The 13,338-nt window shown below is 43.9% G+C and overlaps 1 protein-coding gene across 1 annotated transcript in view; it reads right to left on the bottom strand.

The window, feature by feature from the left end:
• The window catches only part of RHOG (ras homolog family member G), a 28,007-nt gene extending 15,622 nt beyond the window's left edge, over window positions 1-12,385 (bottom strand). The window contains exon 1 of the mRNA XM_044668084.1: window positions 12,346-12,385. The gene's annotated coding sequence lies outside the window, so the exon portion shown is untranslated. The remainder of the gene's footprint in view (window positions 1-12,345) is intronic.
• Window positions 12,386-13,338: the final 953 nt, after the last annotated feature.

The following is a 13,338-nucleotide window of genomic DNA, read 5'->3' as shown; positions in this document are numbered from 1 at the left end:
GTTGGATAGGTTAATGTCTTTTCTATCCTTTTGTACTTTCACTCTTTCTACCTCATTTATAAATAAAAGATTTATAATTTTCATGTATCTAGCCAAACCATTCATCTTAATACTTACAAGATCCAACTCACTCATTTTACATGAGAAAATTAGCACATGTGTACACACATAACATACACACACCCACTCACCCATAACAAAGATATTTTAAATGGTAAACAGGAGGGGAAGGATTAAATCCGGGTCTTTTAACTCCAAATCTAGCAAATTTTCTGCAGCATCTTAGAGTCTGTGGCAGGGACATGTAGGTGGCTCAGTGGATAGAGTCAGGCTTGGAGATGGGAGATCCTGGGTTCAAATCTGGCCTCAGATACTTCATAGTTGGGTGACCCTTGGGCAAGTCACTTAACCCCCATTGCCTAGCCCTTACCACTCTTCTGCCTTGGAACCAATACTTAGTATTGATTCTATGACAGAATGTAAGTTTTGGGGTTTTTTTTAAGAGTCTGTAACAGTGTTTGGTGCAAATGTGAATGGGCCAGTACCTCCTTCAAATCCAGACTCTTGGAGCCTTACCACTCTCGGTTCTCATGATTTTATTTAACAGCCCACAGAATGAAGGTCTTAAGAGTGTGACAGAAGTTAGATCTTGGCTCTTTCCTATCCTGTTCTATGACTGTCCCTTGTGCATGCATGAGCCCTGAATCCCCAGCCAGGCCGGAATTCCCTTGAGACAGGGGTCTCTTCCTCCTCCCAGTACAGGAAATCTCAGTAAATACAGATGGTTTGTTGGATGGGTTGCTGATGCCCATCCCCTTCTCTTAATGGGCATCAGTATTTCCGGTTTCTACATCTTTAGGGAAAGTAAAATTTGCCCACAAGGCTGACCAAGGCTTGATCTAGTGAAAAGCCAGAACTAAACTCCCAGTAGGTGTGCATGAGGCTTGGGGACTGAGGCATCCAAGGCCATTTAGTCATGTTCATACTTGACCAAGAATCCTCTCTATAACATCCCCAACAGAAGGCTATCTATCACCCAGCTTTCAGTTTGAGTGAAGGAACCTTAAGTGAAAGGGAATGTATTATATCCTAAAGCCATCCAGGCTACTTTTTTAAAAAAAGCCCTTATCTTCCATCTTAGAATCAACACTGTGTATTGATTTCAAGGCAGAGGAGTGGTAAGGGCTAGGCAAAGGGGGTTAAGTGACTTGCCCAGGGTCATATAGCTAGGAAGGGTCTGCAGTCATATTTGAACCCAGGACCTCCCATCTCTGGGCCTGACTCTCAATCCACTGAGCCACCCAGCTGTCCCCCTGGCTACTTTTCAATAGCTTCTGTTGTCAGGAATTATCTAGTCCCACCCCATCATTTAAAAAAAAAAAATCTTACTTTCAGTCTTGGAATTGATCAATTCCAAGGCAGAAGAGTGGTAAGGGCTAGGTAATGGGGGTTAAGTAACTTGCTCAGGGTCACCCAGCTAGGAAGTGTCTGAGACCCTATTTGAACTTTAGGCCTGCCTCAAAATCTAATGAGCCATCTAACTGCCCCATCCCCCTTTAAAAAACCACCTCCTCATTTTTAAAAGGAGAAAACAGAGGGGGAAGGGACTGGCCTAAGGTCATATATTTTTAAAATCCCCCAACTTTTCCCTTCCCCTCCCTATCTCTGCCCCCCAAGCAGTAATTTAAAGATAGTAGAGCCTGGGGGATAGCTTAAGGGGTCTAGAAGATGGTAAGTGTACTTCTACCCCATGTCAGTCTACAGCTTTTAGCCAGGGGCAAAATCTTTATGGAATCCATTCCATGCTCCATTCCCCATCTCTGACTTCTGAAATACTCTAATTTCCTTCAACATAATGCCAAAGTCTATACCATGAAGTCTTCTCTGATCCCCACTATTCCCTTTCTACTAAGTCGAAACCATTCCCTACCATCTCAAATGTCTAGTGGTATTTTGTCTTTGCTCTTACACTTCACATCATTCTTATTTATGAATATGTCTAATCTATCCAAGGTCCATGAGACTAAATTCCATGTTGACACTCATCCTTGTGTCCCAAGCATGGAACACTGGCCTTGCACATACTTGGTGCTAAATGTTTACTAAATTTTTGAATTAAGGGGAGAGGAGGAACCAAAGAAAGGACTGATGATGGGGTTTAACCGTTAGAACAGGGGAAGTGTCCTAACAGGGAGTGGCAGGCAGGGCAGTGGGGAGGGGAAGCAAGAAACCCAGAGGGGAGGAAGGGTTCAAAGAGAGGAAGAGGGAAGGATGAGTCTGGGGAAATCCCAAAGGGTGAAAGCACTATCCTGATTTCCCCAGCGTCTCCTCCTAATATCTCCCAATCAATGAGACTACACATTGTACTCCTGAATCAGACTCCAACTCATGATTTTTTAAGTGGGAAGCACATATCAAGTCTAGTTCCCTCATTTACAGAGGATGAAATTGAGGCCATAGAGGGGAAGAGAATTGCCTGTGATCATGTAACCTGATTTTCCAACCTAATGCTTGCCCCCTAAGTCACACTAGTTATTGTGTAGAAGGGACTTTAGAAATCAAGTTCGACCCCTATGTTTTACATATGAAGAAAAAGAGGCCTAGGAGTCCATATCTGACACCTCTTTCCCTTCCATACAAATATTGATGCCTACTGTGTGCGTATAAGGAAAGGACATGATTTCTTTGAATCTCCTCAATGGAGAAATTCCTCTACTCTGCAACTTCAGTTCTTCTTAAGAGAATTGCATAGGGTGCTGAGAAGTTAAATGATTTGTCCAGGGTCACGTGGTTTCTCTACTACTAAGCCACACAGCCTCTCAGGAGGGATAAAACAAAGGCAGATAAGACCCATTCTTTTCCAAATCCTTTCTGAGGTCTTCTCCTACTATCTCTGCATCCATCCTCTTCTCTCCACACCCAAATCTCCTCTCAGGCCAAGCCACAACTCTTCCCACACTGTTCCACACAGCAGTATCCTCCTTATTCCAGTCTCTCTGTCCCTCCTATACACAGTGCCTTCTAACCTAGCTCTGACCTTGACCATGCCCTCCTTAAAAACCTGCTGAAGATCCTCATGGCTGACTGGAGAAAGAAAATTCTAGACATAGAATTAGATTTTAGATGTAGTATAAAGAAGGAATCTCAGATCAGAAGAGAAAACTAAATCCAGATCACAAAAATAGCTGGTGTGGTGGCAAATTAGGATTAGAACCTAACCCTTTGACTAAAGCACATGTTCTTTTTGTGACATTAAGATAATGGTCTGGGATGGGGGTATGAGGCTCACCCTAAATACTATCAGAAAGCTGTATTTGTAGTGAGACTCTTTGGATGGGGATGGTAGGGAGAGAGGAGCCAGGAGATCAGGGAGAGGACTCTGGGTTAAGGGCAGAGAAGACTTTGGGAAAAGTGGGAACTGGTCTACAGCTGGCTAAACCATGAGATTTGCCCTAGGATTAGGTATCCCTCGACCCTTTCTCTGTGATACAGGCAAGTCCAAAGACCAGACCAGAAAGCTACCTCTATGGTTTTAGATCCCAGTTTCCAGTAGGGGGTATAGTCTCAGTGCTGACCAATCACTGAAGGACCTTGTCATGCCTCCCCTTCTTCCCCTTTCAAACCTTGATGGAATAGCCAGACTTAGGCTGTGGCTAGGGAGGAAATGGAATTGTTGTAGCTCAACTTGGCTGGCAGCCCTCTCCTCCCCCAGACCACTGGAGCTCTGGGGGAGGATGGAAGGAAAGGGACCCTAGAATTCAGGCCTAAGGCCCAGGGGGGATTGACTTTGGAGCCTGGAAGATAGGACCACCAAAAGTGGAGGTGAGGCTCAGTCACAGCTGTGTGGAAGGGGCTGCGTGGGGCAATGGAGAAGACTAGTTTTAGGGAATCCCATAGTCTATCCTCCCAGGGTGGGGCTTAGTCTGCCAAAGGATTCAGAGCTTCATTGAATGTTACAGCAGAATGGGCCTTACTTAGAACAGACTAAAAGCTGGAAGGGACATCTAAGGTCTTCTAGTCCAATCTCCTCCTCATTTTATAGCAGAGGAAACCAAGGTCTTTACCCAACATTAAGTAGTGAATGAGGCAGTCAGTGGCAAAGGCTGCACTAGAATCTGAGCATCTTCATTTCCGGGTCAGTGATCTTTCCACTGGGCTTGGCTCTATACTCCTAATGAGAATTTCATATCTAGCAGTCAAACAACACAGAATGGCCGGAAGACCAGTGTCTCTCTTCTCCTACTCCACCCGCCCACCTCCCCCTTCCCACTTCCCCCCCACACCTTCTAGGGCCACCCACGGTCCTCTAACAGGAAGGACCAACCCCCACCCCCACTCCCATTTCCAAATCAACTGAACCATGGCCCCAGGCCCCACCTCCAAGGAGGCTAGAGGGGGGTTTCCAAAGGGGAAAGTATGTGTCAGGGAGGAAACTCCATTTCTCTTCTAACTGCCCCAGTCCCAGGCTCATCCCCTACACATACATACACCCACCTCACATTTCTAGGGTACAGTCCAGGGGCATATATCCTGCACCAGTCCTGGGGACTGTAAGCTCCTGTATGAGCTCAACATGTTATCTCGCTATAATAATAGCAAATTTTGCTAGGCACTGGGTGAAGTTCTTTATAAATGTTATCTCATTTGATCCTTGGGCAACCCTGGTATTATGATGATTCTCATTTTAGAGTTGAGAAACTAAGGCAAACAAGGTTAAATGACTTGCCCAAGGTCACATAGCTGGCAAGTATTTAAGGCTGGATTTGAACTCAGGTCTTCCTTATTCTAAGTCCAAAGCTCTATCCACTGTACCACCTGGATCCAGGCCTCTGCACACAGTAGGTTATTAACAAATATCTAGTGAATCAAATTCAGTAGCAGCTCATTTGATCTTTAACACAGCCACATGAAGAAGACAGATATTATTGTATTATTATTATCCTCACTCTACAGCCAAGGAAATCAAGGCTCACAGAGTAGAAACGGTTTTGTCCAATGCCACACAGTAAATAGCAGAGAAAATACTCAGGAAGCCTCTCTTCCATAAAAGGGCAGGTCAACCAGGAAACATGCCTTCATGCAGGTCAAGAGCTTGGTGGGGAGAAAGGGTTGGGCAACCTGTTTCTCTAAGGCTCTCTGAGTCTTCTTCCCACCCCATGGGCAGTGCTGGGTAGTGGAAAGAGACCCACATTTAGAGAGTGAGAAAACCCTGAGTTAATTAACATTAGCCAGGTGGCCCTGGGACAGTCATCAACCTCTCTGAACCTCAGTTTTCTCACCTGCAAAATGAGGATAACATTTGCATGGCCTGTCAAATAAGATACTATATATAAAGTGCTTTACAAACCTTCAAGTGTTAGATGAATATAAATTAGTAATATTATTAACATCTTTTTTACTTCCCAATGTTGTTGTGGGTAAAGTAGTTTAAATACTTTATTTGCTATTGATAAATGAGCTATGATTATTAAACACACCCTGGATGGCTCAGAGACTAACCTGTAATACCTCTACCCCCTACCCTATAATGCCCACCATTCCCCACTAGGGAACAAAGGGTGAAAAGCAAGGCAGAAAAGGGAATTTCTTGTATTGAGGGAAAGATACAGGCAGGAGGGAGAGAGCTGTCACCCAGGTCACAGAGTTGAATTACAGCCATTTCTAAGGGGAGATAGAGCTATGCATTAATAGAGAGACTGGGTAGTCTGGAGCTGCCAGGTTAATCTGGATAGACTTCCTGGAGCAGGGGTCCGCAACGTATGGCTCTCGAGACATATCTGGCTCTTTTGAGGACCAGATATGGCTCTTTCTGCAGGAGCCATAAAGTCCATTTTTTTCAGGCGCTGTTACAGGAGCGGCACTGTGAGCACTGTATGGCTCTCACGAAATTACATTTTAAAAATGTGGCTGTTTATGGCTCTCATGGCCAAAAAGGTTGCCGACCCCTGCCCTGGAGGAAGGAAGCCTCCAACAATTGCTCAGCAGTCGTGTGGAGAGGTTTCTTTGAGATCATCAAGTTTCCATAATTGTTTGTATTTCAACCCCCTCATTTATCAGAGGAGGATACAAATCAAAAAGGGAAGGGACTCATCTGAGATCATACAGTATGCTAGTGAAAAGAGACAAGTCTCCTGAGCCCCAGACCAAGGCTTTTCCCACAAAGCAGAGGAAGTCTTGTGAGCTACAGTTCTGATATTTCCTGGAACTCGGGGTTCAACCTTGTGAACTGATACTTTAGTTTATCCTTTCATTGATCAATCAATCAGGGAATCAACAGGATTAAAGGCAGATAACTGACATAGTAGAAAGAGCCTATGGGAATCAGTCCTAGGTTAGAGAATAAGTTTGTCTCTAACTATATAGCTCAGGACAAGTCACATCACATCTCCAGGGCTTCAGGGTCCACCTCTCAATTAGACAGCCCCTTTCCAGGTCAAACAATCTGATTTTATAAACCTATGACAATCTCTAAACTCTACTCCTCAATGGTCTTTAACCTATGAACCAAATAAATAGTGGGCTGATTTCATACAACCCCTTCTCCCCCCCATTCCACCTTCCCATAAGGGAAGAACCAACCAGTCTCAGTACCATACTCCTAAAGGCAGCCTCTCTTCTTCCCTTCATCCTTTATGTCTACTTACTGGGTTCATGAATTCCTCATAGGACCTGCCACAACTCCTCCCAAAGACTAAGGGCAGCTATGTGTTGCAGTGGATATAAGATTGGGCCTGGAATCAGGAAGACTTGACTTCCAGACTAGGCATAGATGCTTATTAGTTGTGTGACCCTGGTCAAGTCATTTAACTGCTGCTTGCTTTGGTTTCCTCAATTGTAAAATGGTGACTACAATAGCATCCACTTTACAGTGCTGTTGAAGATCAAATGAGATATTTATAAAACAGTACAGTGCCTGGTGCATTGTAGGTGCTTAATAAATACTTGTTTCCTTCTTTCCTTCGGGTAAGACTAGAAAGAATCACAGAAAATAATTCCCTTTTCTGAGGCTCATTCCTGCTCCCGGAGTCTATGAACATCCCAGCTAGATGACAGCTTCTGGAACAATAGCCTGCCTGCATATATAGTCTCAGAGATGAGGACAATATCTTTGAATGCAGAGCAGAAAGAACATTTACATGTGTCCCTTCCACATTGTGGGTGGGATTAGGGGGTGCAGCACACCTATGGCCTGGAAAATCCACATAAAATTTTTTGGCCCTCCCTTCATACCAGAAAAGAAGTCTGAAATATTTCTTTTTCTTTTGTGGGGTATTTAGAGACTTTACTATAAAATCAGGGTTAAGTATTTGGTCATGGAGGCCAAAAAAACACAACAAAAGGTTGAGTTACTAAACTTTTTTAAAAGATGTCTATTTCTAGTATCATCTGCTAACTTTCACGTTCTTTTAGAAACTAACTTTTTACTTAATTTTTAAAAAGAAATTATATATATTTATGGTATTAAAAGATAAAGTATGTTAATGTACAATATTCTAGATGTATTTTATGCATTTCTGAGTTTCTAAATTTTTTCTGTTATTGTCTGTTAGCCTTTGCTTGTTATCTGTAAAACTCCCCTCCCCCCCCTTGCAAAATTCCCATTTAATTTCTTATGTCAACCTGCAACGGAGAAAGTCAAAATGTAGAAGGGAAACTTGTACTTTGGAATCAGAGGGCTTGGGTTCAAATCTTGTTACTCAGTTCCTATTCTGGGCTTCATTTTCCTCCTCTGCTAAAGGAGAGGTTATCTTCTAAGGTCCCTTCTAGGTTCTGATCCTATGGTCTACCAATGAATTTCTAATTACCAACATTTCTCTGTGGTTGCTACCAACTCGAAGTGCCCTTTCCTATCCCTTCTTTCTCTCTTTCCCTTCATAATCCAGACTGAAAAATTGAATTTTCTAAGATAAGTTTGCAGGGGACAAGAAACTATAAAAATTTAGGTCTGATAAATCTGAAAAAGACAATTAACGTTGCCAATAAAAAGGAATCTCAAAAATGGCAGCTCAACTTTCTGACCTAATTCTTAACTTTAAATCCTAAAAGTTCCTCAGGACTAATCTGGATCTTGATTTTCTCAATCTACACTGAGAGCACCTTTTCAAAGTGTTTGGGCCTCATCGTGGCCCTCCAAGAGAATTACATCATTACTGCTCTTAGGGATCATAAAGCTTAAAAACTGAAAAGACCTTAGAGAGTATCTAGTCTAGGACTTCTTAATTTTTTGAGTGGGTCGTAGACCCCTTTGGAAGTTTACTGAAGTCTATAGACCCTTTTCCAGAATCACATTTTTAAATGCACAAAATAAAAAACATGAGATTACAAAGGAAACAAATTATATTGAATAGTTATCAAAATATTTTTAAACCAAGTTCATGGATCCCAGGTTAAGAATTCCAAGTCTTCATTTTACTGAGGTAAAAAAATCAGAAGGGAAATGAGTGGCCTAGATTGCACAGGCAGTAAACAGCAAAGCTAGGATTCAAACCTAGGACTTCTGACACCAAATCCAGTCATCTTTATGATTCCTAATTCTGCCTAGTAGCAGCAGATCCAGGGAGCCAAGACATTCAAGGGGATAGAAAAGTACAAGGTTATAATATTCTTATAGGAGAGCCCCTCAGCACACAGCCCAGGCATTCATAAAGGAGAGAAAAAGGCTATATGAGTTCATTTGCAGAGAGGCCTGGGGTGAGATGCAGGGGAAGGCTGAATTGGAACCAGGTCAGCCTACAGTTAGACCCCAGGCACAACTTTCTGAAAGTGGAGTGGGCACTTCCTTTCCTGGAGGAAAGGTTATGTCTTTAAAAAGAGGAAGGACTCTTGATAGTTGAGGAAGGAGATGAAGGATAGTCCTTAAAGGAGGCTGCAGCAACATGACCTTTTTAAACTTCAGCTACAAGGTCATGAGTTCCTTTACTCTGTGTATGGACTTAAGTTCTTAGGCTACATGAGAAGTCCAACAGAGGCAAGTGGGGGAGATGAGTGAGGCAGAGAACCAAAGATTCCCCTCAAGGAAGAATGAGAGTTTAAGGTAACTTTGACTTGGCAAGACAGACAAATGTAGGGGAAAACTGAGGCAGCAGAGTGGAATACAGCTAGGTCCTGATTAATGTGAGTAACAAATCCTGTGATGTTGTGGAATTATTTAAATTTGCACTATACATTTCCTTTGGGCTGGAACCATAACATACAATTATAATTTTGAACAGTGCAGATTTGAATGCATGCAGCTACTTCCCAGGATTCCTTATTTGTTACTAACTAGGACCTGGCTGCACTAGAGTCAGGATACCAGTCTACTGCTACCTACACATGCTACCTCAGGCAAATGACTACACCTCTCTTTGGTTTCAGTTTTCTCCTAAGTAAAATGAAGGAAGTTGGACCCATGATATCTAAGGACCGTTGGGGATATACATCTTAAGATAATAAGTGGCTATGAGCTACTTTTTCTCTTCATTCACCACCCTGACCCCAGGCAATCTCAAAATGCCAGTGAGACTGAGTTTAGACAGGGGAAGACACTTTATCCCATAACTTTGACCCCTTTATTATCACAAAACCTTTTCTCAGAGAAGAAACTCAGAAGTCTTTAAAAGGAAGGGAAGTCAGTGATCACAAACAGTGTAATGAGCAATCTGACCTGGAGACCAGAGACCCAGTAGTCCACTCATCTCTGCCACTTAATCACAGACAAGCAACTTCACCTTTCTGTGACTCAGTGTCTTTCTCTATAAAATGGAGATAACAGTATTTGTAAGTACTACCTACCTAACCAAGCTTGTCAGAGGAAAGCAATTTGTATATCTTAGATCCATTTAGAAATGAGAGCTGTTGTTATCATTATTCTCACTCCTCTCCTCATTTTCTGAAACCCTGAAGCAGGATAAGAATGAGCTAGTTCCTATTCCCCTAAATGTCTACAGAGGGAAATCCTCCATATGCTATACTATCACACCTATGGTTTCTCATGCTTGCTTTCAGTCTCATATACTTATTTTTTAATCCATTTATTTGTTATATTAAAATTCCCAGTTAACTCTCTTCTTCCCCCCATTAGAGAAGGCACCATTTGCCATGTATATACAAAACTATGTCTTACTTTCTATTTATCAGTTCCTATTAAAAAAAAAAAAAAGGTCCCTTCATTAATAGCTGTAAACCCTGATGTGAGGCAACTCTTTCTTAACCAGTTCTGTTTAGGGGCAGAAGAAAACCTGACACAGGGGTTGAACCTCAGGCCCAGATGTGGCAATAACCATCTCACTTTTAAAGTGTTTTTTGGGGATCAGCTGAGTAGCTCAGTGGATTGAGAACCAGGCCTTGAGGATGGGAGGTCCTGGGTTCAAACTGGACCTTAGATATTTCCTAGCTATGTGACCCTGGACAAGTCACTTAACCACTATTGCCTAGCCCTTACTGCTCTACTGCCTTGGAATCAATACTTAGTATTGATTTTAAGACAGAAGGTAAGGGTTTAAAAAGAAAAGTGTTTTTCACACAATTAATGCTTAATAAATGTTTTTTCATCCATCCATCCATTCATTCTAAGTGAAGATCTCATAACTCCTATGGCTAGAGCCCTGGTAATGTAGGAGTTGGTATATGGTTATGTATGGCCTAGTGAGTATATAACTTTTCCAACTTTCCACTCCCCATGTGGTCCACTGTGCTTGCCATGGAGGATGCACACATCTTTGGCTTAAGAGAGACTATTCCCCCATCATATAGTTTTGTACTCCCTAAGTTTTTATGTTTCTTAAAATTCCAAGGTCTTCTCTTCACTTTCTAGGTAAGCTCAACTACAAAACCAAGGATCCAATTATCATCCTGATGAGTCCCACATTGTAATTCATGTGAAAAAGATAAGGGGGTCTTAGTAGGCTTACAAACTCAATAGTGTGAAGAGGCAGCCAAAAATAACCCCAACTTGAATTTTAGCTTTGTTAAGGGAATTCTAGTGTCTAGTTAGTCCCACTGAACACTGCATTTTAGTCAGATACTAGATGGATTATATTCAATTCCTGGCACTACATTTTAGAAATTCCACTGATAAATCAAATTCCAAAAGAGGGTGGCCAGTATGACTAAAGTACCCAGCACCCAGAAGAACAGTATAGGATGAAGGAACTAAGTATGTTTAACTTGGAGAAGGACTAGGGAGATGGAGTGGGTGAAGAGGCATTTGAAGGATGGTCAACAAGTCTGAGATTTGTTCTGTTTGTGACCAGAAGGCATAATTAGATTAGTGGAGTGGGGAGGGGGGAGAAGAAGGGGAGCTCAAATGGTTGTTCAGGCAGATCTTGGCAGGTTTTTAGTATTATACCTAAGGAGTAGGTCTGTCCAAAAGTGAAAATAAGTTGATTTGGGAAGTACTGAGTCCCATATTTCCATTGCTTGTGGGGACATCCTGGATGTCATACACACACACACACACACACACACACACACACACACCATCTTAAGCTCCGCCTAAACTCCTTGTTTTTCCACCCCTTCCCCCACTTCGGCAAGCATGATCTTCCTCTAAACTTCCTTATTTTTGTCATCCTCCCAGGCAGCCAAGCTCAGAAACTTCAGAACATCAATGACTCCTCCCTCTTCCTCAACCCTCATATTCAGTCAAAGCTGCTTCACCAAGGTCTCTCCCATCTGTACCTTCCTCTCTGTCCCCACAGCCCTCAGTGAGCTCAAGCCTCATTTCCTCCCACCAAGGGGATTACAGCAGTCTCCTCAATGGCTTCCCCATCACCAGTCTCTTCCCTTCTGTCCCTCCCCCACTTAGGGCCCCAGTCATGGTTCCACAGACCAACTCTGTCCACATCTTTCTCCCGCTCAGGAACCTGCTATGGTTCCCCATGACTTATAAGAGAAAGGCTAGATATTTGAGCTTGGCATTTGGGTCCAACAACCAATCTCCTCTAGTTCCCTTAAAAGACTTCTTTCTTCTAGACAAACTGAACCAATACCAGTTCTCTACAGTTCATGATCAAAAGAGATGTATGTAAAGCAAAGAGTTACGTAAATGTTGGCTACTATTATCAGCTATTACGTTCTCTCCACTTAGAATAACCTCCCCTCCCCCTGGCGTGTTTACCCAATTTCTACCCTTACTTCAAAGTTCAACACAAATGCCACCTCCTCCAAAAAGTCCTCCTGGGTTTCTCTAGAAGAAATTGTTACCTTTCTTCTCCGAACTACCACACCTTGAACTTCTCCCATTGCACATGCATACTTAGCCTTGATATAAATTACGGGTGCCTGTCCCCTATCCCCAGAGACCCTCTCTAATTTCACAGAGATTTCCCCCAAACGAAAATCACCCATGCCCAGCTCCCCTACCTTAGCTTCAAAATCTTTTAAACTTCAGTACTTTTGACCTCATCGAGACCCTGTGCCAGTCAAAACACTGCCCTCCACACTGAAGCTCTCCAACCAAACTACACACATTTATGGCTCCTCCCAACCCCAGAGACCCAACCTCCAGAGCAGAGACCTCTCCCTCAACGCAGAAATCCCTCTTAAACTCTAAGAGTTCTTCCTTTAGGAAGACCTCACTCCAAACTTTCTTGAAATTAGAATCCTCATCCAGCCGTTTTCCCAACCTCTAAGACCATTCCCTAAGCCCAGAGACCCACCAGGAATCAGAGTACCCTTTCCAATTCCTGGGATCGAGATCCTTTCTTCCAGCCTTACTAACACAACATAGAGAAATCTCAAATTCTGAGTGGCCCTCTTTTATACCACGCACCTTACCCAACCAAAAGACTTTCCCCTAATTACAAAGCCCCTTCCCAAACACAGCTAGATCCTTTTCCCCAGCGCGGAAAGCTCTCAACCTCAGAAAGCTCCTCCCTACCCTAGAGATCTCTCCTTGTCAGAGATCCCTTAAGTTCCTATCCCTTCCGCACAGTCTGCCTAGTTCCACCCATTCGGGCCAGGCAGGCGGGACAGGGCAAGGGGGCAACGCGAGCCCAAGCCGCGGCCTCTGCCCCTGCCCCAGTCCCAGCCGCCGCCCAACTTCCAGTCGTCTGGGTCCCAAGGAAAGTTTGCGGGCTAGGACCGCACGACCTCTGCCCATTCTGGCCCGGCCCGGACGTGAAGGGGGTGGTTGGGGGCACAGGCTCACCTGGTCCTCTCCCTCCCTCCCTCCCTGCCCGCGATGGGGGCTCTGGGGGATCTGGGGGCGCTGGGGGCGGCGGCAGCAGCAGCGGCTCCGGGGCTCGAGAAGGAAGTGAGAGAGCGAGTCCGGAGGAAGTGCGGGGGGCGGGGGGCGGGGGCCGGGGCAGGGGCCCGGGCCGGGGGCGGGGCGCGACGAGGAAATGCCCAGGCCCC

This window comes from Gracilinanus agilis, chromosome 3 (assembly GCF_016433145.1).
Source record: "Gracilinanus agilis isolate LMUSP501 chromosome 3, AgileGrace, whole genome shotgun sequence".
Classification (NCBI taxonomy): domain Eukaryota; kingdom Metazoa; phylum Chordata; class Mammalia; order Didelphimorphia; family Didelphidae; genus Gracilinanus; species Gracilinanus agilis.
The sequence above is the reverse complement of the archived record's forward strand: the minus strand, read 5'-3'. Positions and strand labels throughout refer to the sequence as shown.